This window comes from Malaclemys terrapin, chromosome 8 (genome assembly GCF_027887155.1).
Source record: "Malaclemys terrapin pileata isolate rMalTer1 chromosome 8, rMalTer1.hap1, whole genome shotgun sequence".
Classification (NCBI taxonomy): domain Eukaryota; kingdom Metazoa; phylum Chordata; order Testudines; family Emydidae; genus Malaclemys; species Malaclemys terrapin.
In genome coordinates this window covers 17,006,113-17,022,828 of record NC_071512.1, presented here as the reverse complement: position 1 = coordinate 17,022,828, position 16,716 = coordinate 17,006,113, and the positions used below count along the sequence as shown (strand labels likewise).

General features: G+C 38.7%; 1 protein-coding gene across 2 annotated transcripts in view; it reads right to left on the bottom strand.

Annotated features, from left to right (window-relative positions):
* Positions 1-16,716, bottom strand: part of KCTD16 (potassium channel tetramerization domain containing 16) — a 168,046-nt gene that overhangs the window by 94,001 nt on the left and 57,329 nt on the right. The window lies entirely within an intron of this gene.

Sequence of the window (16,716 nt, the reverse complement as noted above, 5' to 3'; positions counted from 1 at the left end):
TAAGGAAAAGCATGCACTATTACAACAAACACCAGACACCATATTAACCTACTTCTTTGTATCCTAAAAACATATTTGCTTCCCATTTTCAATATTTTATAGAAATGCAATATATACTGTAGTGCATAACGATTTAATTATAAGCAGTTAATGAAAACCCTGCAGTTAATAAAAATCCCAAAGTAGCATGTACGGATAGAATACGGAACAATTTTGCATATAAATGAAAAATGAAGACAGTGTATACTCTAGGCCTACTTAGCTAAATTCATGCAGGTTAATTAACTTCTACTCAAACAATTATTAACATTTCTCTGTTGTTTCTCTTCCTGTTTGTTAGCTCAGGCACTGCAGAGCAAGTTCATTCAGTGCCAGATTTTCAGTAGTGATGCATACATTTCAGTAAATGCTGCCTTATGCAAAGGGTTTGCCCTCTTTTATGCCATTTTGCGTTTGCCTTTTAAAAAGCCCTGCAGTGTACAAGAAAGGTGAAATAACAGGTATCTTCAGATATGTGTCTTTCAGAAGCTGCCTCTGATGCATTTAATTTATTTTTCAAGGGACAAAAGACAAGCAATATAGGCTCAAAATTTAGGATCTATAAAATAATGACTTTTTCATGTAATACATATTTAGCTTGTGGAGTTCACTGCCACAAGAGATCACTGAAGCCAAGAGCTTAATAGGAATCAGCAGATAGTATTGGACATTTATATGGATAATGGGAATATCATAATTACAACAGCAAGTCTTAAAATAAAGAATCCAAGAGTACAAACCTTCATGCTTCAGGGCATAAACCTACCTCAGATTAATGGGGATTAGGAAGAAACTTTCTCGGTGGGTAAGTAATTTCACAAAAGCCTGTTGCATGTTTCTTGTCTCCTCCTCTATAGCATTTGGTATTGGCCACTATCCAAGACATTAGTTAGATTATAAACCCTACTGACCTGACTTAGTAGGGTAATTCCTCTATCCCACTTTAAATGATTAAAATCATTTCCTTCCTTCAAAAAACAAAAATAGAAACATCTTACAGTGAAAAATGTCTGTTTTTAAATGTAAACCTTTCTGTGCAGTTCTTGAAATTCAAACACAACAACATCCACAGCATTCTGCTAGTTCAGAAGAACCAGAAGTGAAACTGAATACAAACAGGGAAAGTGGTCAATCTAGTTTTGTTATCCAAATGTGGTAACATGCAGAAAGTTTTTTTAAAAGAGTGCAAATGGTGCAAAGTACATTAAATTGCTAAAGGGGGTGTGGTTGGGAAGGTTGTTGTTTTTTTTAAATAATCTGAGGAGTTATTAACATAAGTAAGGAGATGTTCGATAGGATTTTTGTTGTGGCAGTGTCCCTATTATATTTATTGGGGCAAGTTCAACTCTCCCTTACATATGTGTCAATGTGGAGCATGTCCCTGGAAACCACTGGAGTTACTCTGGAAAGTCACAAGTGTAAATTGGTACTCACTGACACAGGTCCAAGGCTCACTGAAGTCAGTCAAAAATGCTCATTGTCTTCGTGGAATTTGGATCAGGCCCATTGTTCTTATTTTATATTTCTGTATGAAATTTTATTTTATTATTTTTTAAAAACTTTGATAGGGATGAATTCTGGGATCCTTATTGAGTTCTACCTGAGTAATGGTTGAATAAAAAGTAAGTAACGACTCCAGGATTTGTCTCTATACATGTCAATGAAGTCTTTGGGTTCAGTGAGAATTTGCACTGACTAAAAAGTGAAGGGAAGAGAAGAACTTGGCACATCTTTCCCACTCCTTGCTCCCCTTTACAGGCTACCCAGCTGTAGGTAGCTACATGGGAAGGAAAGCAGTCTTCACATAGCAACTACTACGTCCCCTCCATGCATGTGGGTGGGAATGGGCAGGAAAGGAAGGATAATGGGCAAAGTCTTGGCTTCATTTCCCCCCCCCCACCTCCATGGTTTATAGATTCATAGACTCCAAGGCCAGAAGGGCCCATTGTGATCATCTAGTCTAAGCTCCTGTATAAAACACAGGACAGAGAATGTCTACAAAATAACTTGAGCTTATCTTTTAAAAAAACATCTACTCTTGATTTTAAAATTGCCAGTGATTGAAAATCCACTATAATTTTATCAATTTATCCTTGATAAATTGCTCCAATGGTTAATTACCTTCATTGTTAAAAATTTACGCCTCATTTCCAGTCTGAATTTATCTAGCTTCTACTTCCAACCAAGGGATCTTTGTCTGCTAGACTGAAGAGCCCATTATCAAATATTTGTTCCACGTGTAGGTACTTACAGACTGTGACCAAGTCACCTGATTACCTCCTTTTTGTTAAGCAAAATAGATTGAGCCCTGTGAGTCTTTCACTTTAATCATTCTCAAAGGTCTTCTCTGAACCCTCACCAATTTATCAGCATCCTTGTTGAACTGCAGTATTCCAGCAGCTGTAGCATCAATGCCAAATACAGAAGTAACACAATCTCCCATCTTCCAGTCAAAAGATTCTCTGGAGCAGGAATGGGAGAAGAATGGACAAAGGACCCCCAAGTGCCAGACACCATAGCTGCATCAGTGTAAGTACACAGTGCCAGGTATAGTCCTGGGGCAGGCTACCTGCCCCCAGAGCCAGGGGAGAATTAAAGGCAGATTATGACTCAGGGTCTGCTCCTGCCGGAGCACAACAATGCAGGACTTGTGTCAATGGCATGATTTAGCACCAAGGAGGGACTTCAGGATCTGGCCCATTATGTTTATCTTGTATATGGTTTTAATTTTTATGAGCGGTTCATTAATGTATTTTAGAAATATTAACAGGAAATTGGATTTTTTTATCACAAATTAACAAAGTTCAGAATGGGTCAGATTGTGGGGAAAATAATTAGACATTTGTTGTGAAATCTAAAGAGGGTTGGAGATGAGAATGTTATTGCTTTTATCACATCCATTATATTATCTCTACATAGCAAAGGGAGCCTTAAAATGAGTTTAAATCTCTTCTGCAGTTTACAATACAAATTAATAATGGCTCAGAAGATGAGGTCTTACATATTATTCATGATCTTGAAACTATTATCGTAATATGGAGCAATTATCAACACACACAGCAACCAGAGTAATTAAAACATTTTAACTAATAAAATAAGGTCATCAAATCAAAATACAAGATAATTACATTACAGAACTGCACAACCGAAGGAAAAAATAATATGGAAAATGAATTAAAAATAAGCGAATCCGTGAGATCATTAAGCTTGATTGGAACTATGTTGATGTCACTGTGGCAAAACAAGGCAAATTTTACTGTTTTTCTCCTGAGGTGGCATGAAAGTTGCCATTCATAATTGGCATATGCATTAAAAACACAATAGTCTATGATCCCCATTACCTTCTCTATGGTCTGACCCTCTTGTCTCTGAACCCATCACAGAGAGGATGCATAAAAGTAACAAATCGATGAGGAAATTAACAATTATCAGCTTTTAAGAAAATTCCCTGAACATACAGTTCTTTCACCCTGTAACACTTATGAGCCATCAAAGACAAGGTGGAGAATGAAGCAGCCAGTGGAAATTGAGTAATCAAAGAATTGCTTATAATTTAATTGGCACTCAGAAAATCCATACACGCAGGATTAGATAGAGAAGTGATATTTTCACTATGACAAAGACCAAATGGAATATTAGCATGGCTATGGAAAGATAAAACTATAGACAAATACTTACGCTTACTACCATATATTCCTTGACAAAAACTTATAACTACATCCCATTAGTTTTCCTCATTAGAGATCAGTGAAGCAGAATGAGACAGTGCTGGATTGATATTAGCTATTTGCACTGCAATACAGGTCAGAAGAGAGAATTGCTACTATCTCAGGGTATGCTACACTGCAGCGTTTTCAGAAAGGAAACTCCATAAAACAAGGGTGTATGGATCTCGAGTGCATGAACCGAGAATGATGGATGAGCAGAGCATCAAATATTTCTATCACTGAGCGCTGTTATAGACATCTGCAATCTACTCTCTGTGAAGCTGGGAGTTGGTCAGTGAGAGGTCTAAAAAAACATTCTTTACATGGTAGGTATATAATGTGTCTGTACAAAAGTCAGCAGAGGATGTCATATGGTGCAATCATCTTTAGTATTTGACACCTGCCTTAATGCCTACTTGCATTTTATATCTAGAGATGAGACCGCTCCACTGTCCCCAACAAGCACTCCCCAAATTTGGGAAACATTTGGATCTAGATCAGTTCTTTGTGACTGGCCCCTTTCCCTGTAATGAACCAAACCAATGCCCCATATCTGAACAACCATGCCCCAAATCTGAACAAACTTGGTGAAAGTTTATGTTGAGTTCCAAACTTGCAATTAGACGATTTGTGTGGTGACCCAAATATCACAAACTCTGGGAGATTTTGCAGGCCAAGCCATCTCTGATTATAGCATATATGGAAATCTATACAGGACCATAAACAGAGATGAAGAAATAAAGACAGCAAGAAAGAGATTGTCACATTTATCTACAATCTTCCTTTCTTTCTTTCTTTCTTTCTTTCTTTCTGACCCTAGCTACTGCAGAGGACAGGAAACCAGGAAGCATTTCTGATGTAGCATTTGAAGAATTGTTTCCCTGAAAGGGCTCTTGAATCATAGAATATTCATCAATTTGACTTCAACCCATGACTACCTGGTAACTACTCCTGATAAGTCAGTGGTGCTTTAGAGCTACATATGTCAACAATTGTGATTTTGGGTATGGTCTTCTCACATGTGATGCATTACTATGAGATTTCACATAGTTACTCTATTTTACTCAGCAAAATTACTCAATGAAATGTAGTTATTATAAAATACTGAGGAAATTAACCAGTTACCAGTAAAGAAACAGCTCCCGCATAATGGGCCTTCTTTGGCTCTGACACCAGCATAAATTAGGACCAACTCCATTCAGCTCAATGGCATTATAGTGGAGTTAAACCTGGTGTAACTGAGCTCAGACTGCAGCCCTGCATTCTTTTTTTCCTCTCTAGAAATTATTTTTCCTGGAGGAGGAAAGAACCTGCACTCATTGATATTGAAACCCTGAAGCGCTGATGGAAATGAAGAGATAAGCAACTGAGAACATAACTGAAACATCTTCAAATGCAGAAATGTAGAGCACCAGGTATATATAGGCTGCAAGTTAGATAAATCTTTTGGCTGAAAGATGGCCTGAGGGAAATGACTTTAATGGAGAAAAGGCAACCAGAAAAGATGGTAAGATCAGACTTCTGCCTTATGTGGACTTAATGAGTCTGTGAATAGCAGGAAAGTAAAGCAATTACCATTCTGTAACAAAGGATATTGACTATAGCAGCCCTAGAATCCCATTATGTGCACATACTTATATCTTCTTAGAATAAATTGCACTTGACAAAATAAACGTATACATCTCTTCAGCCTCTTTCAGCCCTCAGACACACATCCTGTTGTTACATTAATCCACAATGTTTCCCACAGGCAACATATTCTATGTATCATTCATGCTTGTTAAGCTAAACTGATACATGCTGAAACACACATAGGAGTTTATGTATTCATAATATGTATTCATACCATTATTTTAGAATTACCCTTTCCATAGGAGTTAATATTATTGTTATTATTATGAGCATTTATTTGGCATCCATCTTCCTGGCATGTGAGTGCCCAGTAGAGGGAAGCTCTATATTAGCAAACCATGTCACAGACATCAACTCACATCACAAATAAAAATTCTGGTTGTTTTCTCATCCTGGTCCCACTTTGTCCCACATCATAAAATCACTTCTCTGTCTGTCCTGACGAGCAGCAGCTGCTCAAGAGAGGATCAGAACTGGAGTAGCAAGGGTATGCCAGTGTTTGCAGAGTTGTACAGAGGTAGTTTAAATAAATATCATTCACAATTTTCAAAATAATAAAGAATTACTGTTGCCATAAAGACTAGTTCAAACTTTAAAGATAACAGTGTGCACAGTAAGGACAAGTATACAACAACTGCATTTAAAAAAAATTAATTCAATCTATTCTCATTTTAGGCCTAGATAGTTAATATTGCATGCAGAAATACTTTCTGCATGTAATTATGGCAATTACACACACAAACATAATACTCACTCATATAAATGAGTTCTTATACATCTAAGTAGTCATTTTCAACATAACTGTACAGTTACTCAGATTACACAGTCATTTTCAAGTACAGTTATTCAAATTACCCATGCAATTGCACATAAAAAAAGTGCATGCACACATCTTACTATGTACTGTTCTAAAAACCTGGGATCCGATTCTGCTCTCAGTTATCCTGGTATAAATCTGGAGTAATTCTATCTAAAGTCAATGGATTAACTAATATCAGATTCTTGTCCCTGGCCCTTAAAATGTAACTTCTCTAGCTAGCATCAGTATAATGTTGGAGATTCGATCCTGGTCCCATGTAAATCTATGGGACATTTGCCCTTTATCTTCAGTCGATGAAGCTACAAGTCCTAGATTCAGTTCTGAACCGCTGCATATATTTTTTCTGTTGTGGTGTTAATATGAAGCAATTTTCTGCACCTTTATTATCCATTTCACTGTTTGTTCAGTTGTTTGATAATATCCTACCTCTCTTCACTGACAAGTGTAATAAATTACTGAGAGTTACAGGACATGGTGAAGTTCTTTACTGCTAAGGCACTTTACATGCCACTACAGTCCCACTTCAGAAGATTACACTTTTCTTCCTTTCTTTATTATTTAAATTTTATTGCTGACCACTATAAGGGAAACTGAGGACAAGAAGAGTAGTGAAGAAGATTTTTTTATTTTATTTTATCTAAAGTTATTTTGAATATTTTCAGTTGCTGAAAACTTAAACTGTTTCAGTGAAAATTGGTTATTTTTTCACAAAAGTTGTTTTGTCAAAAAGCTATGTTTCCTCAAAGAAAAAGAAAAGCTATTTTCTTAAAAAAAAGAAGTATGGAAAATTTTCATTCAGCTCTAGAAAATAATCAGTGTTTAAAGCAACTACTGGGGGAAACAGAGTTTCCCACCTGCTACATGGGAGATTTATGCAGGGACATGACCTTCAATGATGTAACACACATTCTACCAGAGAGAACTCCAAAATGCAGGTAGCAGCAGCCGCTGAAGAAGCAGGACACCGGCCCCTCCCCAATGCTTCAGTATGAGTAGCTAAGGCATTATCCCCCCTGCAAAATGTATGACTTTGAGTTGATACTGAACATACTGCGCCATTGATGTTTTTAAACAAAACTCCCCTTGATTTCAGTGTCATTCCTATGAAGGGATCCGTGGAAGGCTATGGCCCTAAATGAGTATTCTTTTTTCTCTGATGTTATGCTCCCCAGTGGATAAGGAGCAGTGGGCTTGGCTTGTGAGACTGAGGGAGGTGATGACGCTTATTCAGCAAAGTTGCAATCTGTTGCAAATAACTTGCGGAGCACTGCTGATGAAAGTGCTTAATCATCTCCTATTGGTGCACAACCAGCTAACAAACACAACACCTTCAAAATACCAATGCTGCACAAAGGCTGGAGCAGTGAGCACAGAAATATTAACACAAATAGCACATCGAGATTTTGTATTGGAGAAGGTGTCAAGAGTCCATATTTAAAATACTGAATTAGATGGGTACAGAAAATAAACCAAAAGCTTTGAAGAGCAGTTACTCACATCTGCTGAGGCCTCAAAAATCACAGGCTGTACTATAATTTTTGTGGCCCTCTTGAAAAATAAGTTTACAGGCATTGGTTTGTGTCATATCTATTCACATAAAACTTTGGGCTGGTTGTATTTTTATAAATGCAAATAAATACACAAATAACAATTAAAAATTTCCCCTGGCTTTTAAAAGAATATTTGCTTGCCTTGGTTGTACTGCCTTGAACTTGCATGTCAATAATACTAGTAGTTAGCTGAGTATATTATCATTTGAAAGCAGGTATCGATATCCTAATGAGGTCTATTACATAATGTGAATACTAAATAATACAGGGGGGAAGAAAGGCTGGATAAATGATTCATAGAAATAAATTAGATTTCCTATAAATTTTACTGATTTTCATACTTCACAAAATAATAAAACTCATTCTTTACCCTTTAATTCTGTGTATCTCCAACAAAGGTAAGTAAAATCAGAACTAATGTTAAATCCATTTTTTTAAAAAGTGTCAGTGGTTTTGTTTGGGGATTTTTTGGTTGTTTTTTTCCCCCTGACACTAATGGATTATGATAAGAAAATCTTTCCTTCTATCTACTGCAACGATGGTAGCATATATGATTTATTTCAATGAACATCGTACACATGGTAACTTTCTTCCTTCCCTGAAATGATTAAAACCGAATCCTTAGAGTGAATCAGTAGTAAATGGAAACAGTTAATTTATATCAAGCTTTCACAACCTTTTGATCCTAAGTGGTGGAGATATCACTCATGAACATATGGGAGTAATCTTGACACTTGAGTAGGAATCATGATCTTGCATAAATTGCAAGATATGTAGCAGATAGTTTTCCTAGTGGATGAACTCTATAGGTAGAGAAGTGTGGCCAATGGGTAAAGCTATAGCATGTGAGTTAGGAATATAGGGGGTCGCTTCCCAGCTTTGCCACTGACTTGCTGTATGACTTTAAGGAAGACACATAACCACTTTGTACCTGGGTTTGTAAAATAGGTATAATACTGACCCATGGCTTGGAGGCTTAATGTCCATAAAGCATTATTTACCTCTTTAGCTATATAGGTATTTATATAATCACAATAGTTCTTGAGTGCTGTGATGTCTTCAGATAAAAGGATCATAAAAGATTTATTATTAACCAGTGATATTTATATTTTGAAAAAGTTTGTCTAGCAGCATCAATTTCTTTACTACCATGAATGCACCCCTCAAGATGCTTTAAAAAGAGTAATGGATACTTAGAATGAGGCAGCACATATAAACAAGCATTATTAAAAACAACACACACAAAAGAAAAAATTCACTATTACTAGTAATTGGAAGCATGAGAATCTTCAACAGTCTATGAAAAATCTTACAGAAAATAAAGGGCAATATTAAAATTTTCTAGAACAATTCCTTACTTCCTATGTTCTGCAGCCAAAACTGAATTAGCATCGTATACTTCAGTGGTCATACAGTGGTATGGTTCCTGTCAGCACTCATTTTATGTAGCGACTTCTATACCTGAGTGATATTATACATTTGGATTTCTTGAGCCACCAGTTGGGTGCAGAAATGTCAGTTACAGTGGCTGTGTCTGGATCATCAATACAGTCTGTCCCCTCAAGGAGAACACACAGATTCAAAGGGAGAGGTCACCACTGAACCAGATAAGCAGTTATTGGTATTGACAGGGCCCTGCTTCAGAGAGCTCTGCCATGCCATCACATCCTGTTTTCACATGTTACTGTTAGCTTAAGAGTTTGTGTTAGCCTTAGGGTGCTGCATGAAAGAAAATGAAGGGAAGTTTAAAAAAATCAAAAAACTTAGCTGCCAATCAAAAACAGACACATTAAGCTATTAGCAATGTTCCCTAGAATCTTTCATGTGCAGTTATTTTGCAGTTAGTGGAAATGATGCCTGTAACAAATTCTGCAGATTTGGACATTTCTTTGTACAAGATAAATCAGATCGGAATCACTTTCATAAATGTACAAAGAATCCTATCTGAAGGGGAAAAAATTAAAACCTGCGACTGCATGTCTTATTATAGACTTGTAGCTGCAGCAACAGATGCATATTAGAGATATACTAATATTGTAATTGGAAAGTATTATGGCATTGTCAGCATATATTTTGCTGGTATCCATAGAAAGAAAGAAAGAAAGAAAATAGATGTTAAAAAATTCATCTTTTTTTGTTACTCTGTCATTATTTTTGCTTTAATGTCACAATAAACAAAACAATATAAAACTTAGTGATGTTGATCCACAAGAGAATGAAATTTCCATTCAAATTACTCCATGGCTTACATTACTTATTACTGCCTATTTAGCTTAACTAGAGAGTCTTCAACTAATGGAAAATAGCTATCAAGGAATTGCCTGCTCAAAGTTGAATTCAGTTCATGTTTAACTATATACAGTGTCTACAAAAATTTAAATATATATTTCACTTATTAAAATATAGTTGTGATTACCCTATTGTAACAGGTTTGAGGAAGGCTTTCTGTTAACAGCAAATATAGTATTTTTTTCCCCTTTCTGTACCTCAGTTGACCTTTCTGTTGTGGTACAGCCCAGATTATTGTTTTTTCAGGACTTTTTAATATCTATCTATCTACCTCCTTATATATTCATATTATGTCGTTGACAGGAGAGTGGCACAAACTCTCTGTAGGAAAATGTTCAATATATATGAATACATAATAGTTTACTTGCAACTCATTCAAAGACAACACTTTCAGGGCAGGGCTCCCCAATTTTTGTATTTGTTACTTTTACAAGTTCAAATGCAAAATATATTTATGCACATGCATATACATACCTTCCCATGGGCACCTCTCTAAAATGATTTATTTTTCTAAGTCTCTGTGGAATGCTGTCCCCTTGTATGGCATGTAAACACCTGAAAATCTGGGAAAGAAGTGATAATCCCAGTCTCTTCAAACTCCTTTGAATCTCTGCAAGAGCAACCTAACATAATTCTAGTCCAGTTCTTCTTCTCCGGTGGGACGCGGTGGCCTGTAGTCTAAACCCAACAAACTTCCTAAATCCCTGGAATACAATCCTTATTCTGGTCCTTGCACAGCTCCACTATTAAGGGGTTTTTTCTTTGTTTTTTTTCAGTCAGGCTCCCCCTCCACTTGAGTTCCTATTGATCCGTGTTCAGAGAGGGACTCTGGGTGTGTCTTGCCAGGTTGCTTGCCCACAGTGGAAACCACCCAAGCAGCTTCGTAGCTAATGAATACACCTAGTGTCTGGCACACCCAATTTCTCGTGATGCTGGCCCCAGACTGGCTACAGCAAGTTTGTAGGCACACAGAGTGTCCCAAAACAAAAACAAGAACTATGTATCCTCCCTATTGTTTCTTCCCTCACTTACCACAGTAAATGTTGCAACGCATGCACGTTGGATACATTAGCATTTTAACAGCTATACAACCAACCGAGTTATGGACTCTTCAGTCCTAAGTGCAGAATCCCGTGCACTGCTACAGACTAGGGACCGAATGGCTAGGAAGGAGTTTTGCAGAAAAGGACCTAGGAGTTACAGTGGACGAGAAGCTGGATATGAGTCGACAGTGTGCCCTTGTTGCCAAGAAGGCTAATGGAATTTTGGGCTGTATAAGTAGGGGCATTGCCAGCAGATCGAGGGACGTGATCATTCCCCTCTATTTGGCATTGGTGAGGCCTCATCTGGAGTACTGTGTCCAGTTTTGGGCCCCACACTACAAGAAGGATGTGGAAAAATTGGAAAGAGTCCAGCGGAGGGCAACAAAAATGACTAGGGGGCTGGAGCACATGACTTATGAGGAGAGGCTGAGGGAACTGGGATTGTTTAGTCTGCAGATTTGATAGCTGCTTTCAACTACCTGAAAGGGGGTTCCAAAGAGGATGGATCTAGACTGTTCTCAGTGGTACCAGATGACAGAACAAGGAGTAATGGTCTCAAGTTGGAGTGGGGAGGTTTAGGTTGGATATTAGGAAAAAAAAATTCACTAGGAGGGTGGTGAAGCAATGGAATGGGTTACCTACGGAGGTAGTGGAATCTTCTTCCTTAGAAATTTTTAAGGTCAGGCTTGACAAAGCCCTTCCAACCCTGATATTCTATGATTCTATGATTCCAGAATGGAATTGCTTTTGCAAGTCTATTGAACTGTGTATCTGTGTATCTCTACTGGCCCCATTACCACAGCAAATAAGTTCCAAATACTGAAGTAAGAGGTGTAATATTTTTCCAAGAAATATAATTTAGTTTCTTTCATGTGTGGAATCATTTTATAATACTGTCCAGGAAGTTGATGAGAAGCTATCCTATCCAACATTATTGGGGGATGGCCTGCACAAAGAATGGGTTCTTATACTGACATCTAAAAGCAGCAATCTCATTTCTTGTGGATAGGAATTCCGTAGCCTACACCCTTCCATGGAGAATACCCTGCCTCCAAACTTCAAGAGTTTTGCCCAGAGGGACCCTCCGCTGCAGCATCTGATGACTGTAGCTGTTGCAGGAAGCAATGAAGGGAGAAGCAGCCCTTGAGACACCTCACTTTGGGCTCATTCAATGCTCTAAGTTGTGTGTATTTATCTTCATTTTTTCTTGACTACAAATAGAAGCAAAATTATGCTTTAGAATCTTCAGATAATCACTCAATCAGAGACCAGCATCTAAACCAGGGGACATTCATCACACACAGCACTGAAGATTGCCAAGGAGATTGCAAGGAGATCTGGGAGACCAAGCAGCAGTGGAGGGCTTAGGATGCACAGAAGAAAGCAGAAGGAGAGAAAACTGAGAACTGTGGAAAGAGTTCACAGAAGCAGCATAAATATGAAAAAAAATGCCATTAGGTTTCTGTTTGTTCTAAAAATTGGAAATTTCCTGTTTTAAAATGCTAATAATTTGGGGCCCAATCCTGTAATCAGATCTGTGTGGGTGACCGGATCTATCTGTGCTGAGCCAACTGCAGAACTGGGATCTTAAACTCTGCAATCCCCAACTCACGGAGGAAAACACTGCCGTAAGCAATTCAGCGAGGATATCTATTGCCTGGCATCCTTGAACCCTTTCCCAAGACACGAAGATTTCAATACCTTGGGTTAAAAAAATAAAATAAACTACCAATGATGTGATATGGTGAAAATGAAGTTGCTTTTCTAACCCATTTCCCACTGACTGCTTCTTTATGCATTTCCCCCACAGCACAGAAGGCAGCTTCACAGAAATACTGTTAAGTACTGAATACTGTTCTAGGAACATTTGAGAAAATGCATTTGGCCATTATTACCTAGGGAACGTTGAGTGGGCTGGGTGATTTCTATTAAGAGAAATGCATCCTGTGCATTAATAAGGGAAATGTGTTGGGGTGGAGGGGTCTGTGGTTTTTTTAAAATTATTTTTATTTAAAGAAACATCAGGTGAATTCCAGTCACTGGATACTTCTGGTTGCTCAGTCAGCTCCAATGCAGAGAGTGGATTCCATAACACCATGGGGTTAGCCTGCCTTGTGCTATAGGCGAAACAAGAGCAAAGGAAATGAAGGGAGGCAAGAACTGTTTGCAGATACCAATTTGGAACCTGAAAAGCATATGTTCTCACAAGACAGGTGATTACCAGTCAAAGGAAGAAAGAATGATGAGAGGTAGATAATAAGCAGTCCCTATAGATGGATGTCTACACAGGCTTAGGCACTCAGGAAATTTTTACGGCACTGCATGCTCACTGCCTTGGACTTCAATTTTCCTAAAATCTGAGCAGAAAGGCATTAGAGATAGACCTGGAAAATATAATGCTGACTGAAATGGCTAGATCTGTGTTCTGCTTTCATACAGCAGGATGAATGGGGCTGTTTTATAGCTAGTGATTGTAAATTACTTCATTCCCCTCCAGGTAAAATGCAGTAGCAAGCAAAGTTCTGGGCACAGTCACAGCTCCCTGTAGAAAAAGACTGAGGTACTAATAAATAAATAGCAGGTTTCTTTCTTTTATACTAAGTCAGTCTAATAGGGGGGAATGATATCACACATGCTTAAGCAGCACTTAAAGAGGAAGTACATATGAGAAATGGAATTTTAAGCCAATAAAAATGGTCAGATGTTGGGTCTATGAAAGTTAGGAAGCTATTAGCAAGTAAAGCTACAATAATTAACCTCTCTAACTACGGATAGGTCAGACTGGTTGGCAGTAGCTCAGTTACCTCCATAAATGAGTGTGCTTCCTTACCCACAAAGTGAGTTTTCACTACCTGAGACCACCCATTGGAAATGGGTCATATAAGTCAGATGATCTGCAGCTGTGGAGTTTTCCTTAATTAATTTAGAGCTGCTTTTGCTCCAAAAGAAAGTTGCCCTTTATGAACTGAGCTCCCTATGAATTCCCAGCACTGCCAGAAATGGTTTCATCTGGCAATGAGACAGAAAACACTGATGCGGGAGAGGAGCACACCCAAAGAACCAAACTGATAAACAATTAGCTCAGATCTTCCTTAAAATCAACATTGTACTTTAAATATCTATAAAGTATATGAAGGTGAGTTGTGGGGGGGTTGTTTTTGTTTTAATTGCTATCTTTCTTTTAAACAAGAAAGGACAACCCCAGAAATAAAGCCCAGCCATAAATAGCTCATTTGTGCTTGTTATCAAATCTTTGTAAATCTTACTGGATCAAAAACAATGTATTTTTCTAATACAACCTGTATTATATGAATCACATAGAGTGGTATGTTCAGGAGTCATTGAGATTTTTATATTTCTTGGCTTTTGTGTATTTAAGTTACACTGCTTAAGATGGGTTATAACTGGGGGATGTCTCACAAGACTCACTGTCCTGATACTACCTTTCCAGAGTTGACTACCAAGAATAAATATAGGTTCTTGCTGTTTGATACAATTTGAAGGATGAGATTCTCAACATTTTGGCTTTCAAATAATTTATTTTTTACATAATATAATCTCTTTCAGCTTTAGAACCTCACAGGGTCTGTTCTTGTTAATAAACACATCTGAAGCTCAGATCTCTCTCTTTTGTGGGGGAGTTGGGAAGATATAACACTACTCTGCTTAAAAACCTTCAAGTGGGTTTCATGGTAAAACAGAGAAATAAATCAAATGTAGAGAAATCCCTAGTCCTGTAAAGCATACACATAAATGCAACAAGGCTCCCCTCAGCCAGAGTCCAAGCTAACAGCATAAAGGGGGAGGTTTGTTCCAGCCACACACAAAACAAATGTGTCTGAAATGTGATTCCCTTCAGCTCCGCTCAAGAGAGAAAGAGGAACTCAATCCACCCAGCTCAACCTACAGATCGTACCCCCTTGCCAGACATCCTACTTATACAATGCTTGAGGGAATTAATTGACTTTTCACAGCTGGTCCAGCTCTCCCTCCTTCCTCTAGCTAGAGGGAGAGAGTTAACCATTCTCCGCCAATATCTGGATGTATTCTATACACCCCCTCACTGAAGGGCTTCACTGCAGGAGAGCGGAACAATCCTGCTCCCACTGAAAGTCAGTGGCAGAATTCTAACTGATTTTAAGGAGATCAGGATCAGGGGCAGTATGTCCATAGCACAGTCTGGGAAACATTTCCTTAGACAACAATGCTGGACAAACTCAGGCACGGAGTAAAATACTGTGGCTTATGCTGGGGTAAGTGAGAGCAACTCCATGGAGAACTCTGTACCAAATTCTGAGATGATGTAAATGGCTGTGTATTACACATAACACCAGAGTAAAATCAATGGACTTAACTTCTGATTTACATTGGTGTAAAGTGAAAGCAGAATCTGACATTGATTGTTCCATTGATTTTTAAAGCTGAACTCTATTCTAAGTTCGATGTGAGCTCTGCTTCAAAGTCCATAATACAAGATGGCCCAGACTATAGAAACTTGGACATCTGCCGCCGTCCTTCTATGTAGAAGAAGCTAAATTCATCTCATTTCGTCCATTTACACTGTTGCAATTCCATGTAAATCAATGGAGTTGCACTTGCAATGGTGTATTCAGAATGGAATTTGGCCCAAGAAGTTAAGAACACTTTAGCCATTTCCCCTCCAGGAGAGCTACTTCCTCCCTAAATTTCACACCTACCCACCCCCAGCCATTTCAGATGTAAAAGCTGTTTTGAAAAGTATATATATAAATTGAGAAATTAATTTCCCCCTCCGTCTCTGCTCAAACTTTCTAGTAAAATTGTCCATTGTGCAGACATCAGGCCTGTAAAATTTCATCCAGGTGACACTTTCAGAAAGTGAGCAAACCAGGGATTATACTGGAAGCAATTCAATAGGGTGACCATATGTCTCATTTCAGCCAGGACTGTCCCTTTTTTTTAAGCCCTGTTCCGGCTGACCTAACTTTTTTGGCAAAAGTGGGCATTTGTCCCGTTGGTAAGAGCAAACAGGACAAATGCCAACATTTGTCAATAAAGTGGGGTGCGGAGGAATGTGCGGAGGGGGCAAGCAGTGATGCCAGCCCCACGCAGGGCAGGAGGCAGGGCTCTGGCGGGGGGCATGCAGGACTCGAGTGAGCAGGGACGCCAGCCCCAGCCTCACGTGGGGGGGCAGGCAGGTTCAGGTGAGCAGTGACCCCAACCTCATGTGGAAGGCAGGCAGGGCTCGGTTGAGTAGCGACCCTGACCCCACACGGGGATGAGAGCAGGACTTGAGCAAGCAGTTTGGGCCAGCCCTGCGCGGGGTGGGCTCAGATGAGCAGCTCGGGCCAGCCCCACACGGGTGGGGGCTCAGGCTAGCCCCATGCGGTGTCTAATTATCCCCTTGGGAAATATGGTCACCCTACAATTCAACAACCCTAATATTCTGTCACTGGGGCTCCATCTCTCATGAATATAAAATTGTTTCTGTGATGTTTTCCTCCTTTGTTTGATGGCAGTGGTTCTGATTGCTGGGGAGAGGATACTTAGTGCTGTGACTCCTGACTGTCATTTTTCATGTGTTTCATATGATGCTGGATATCTGATTCATGAAGCTTTTTGGTTAGGTTTTTAACCTAGCTGATAGGATTATCTGA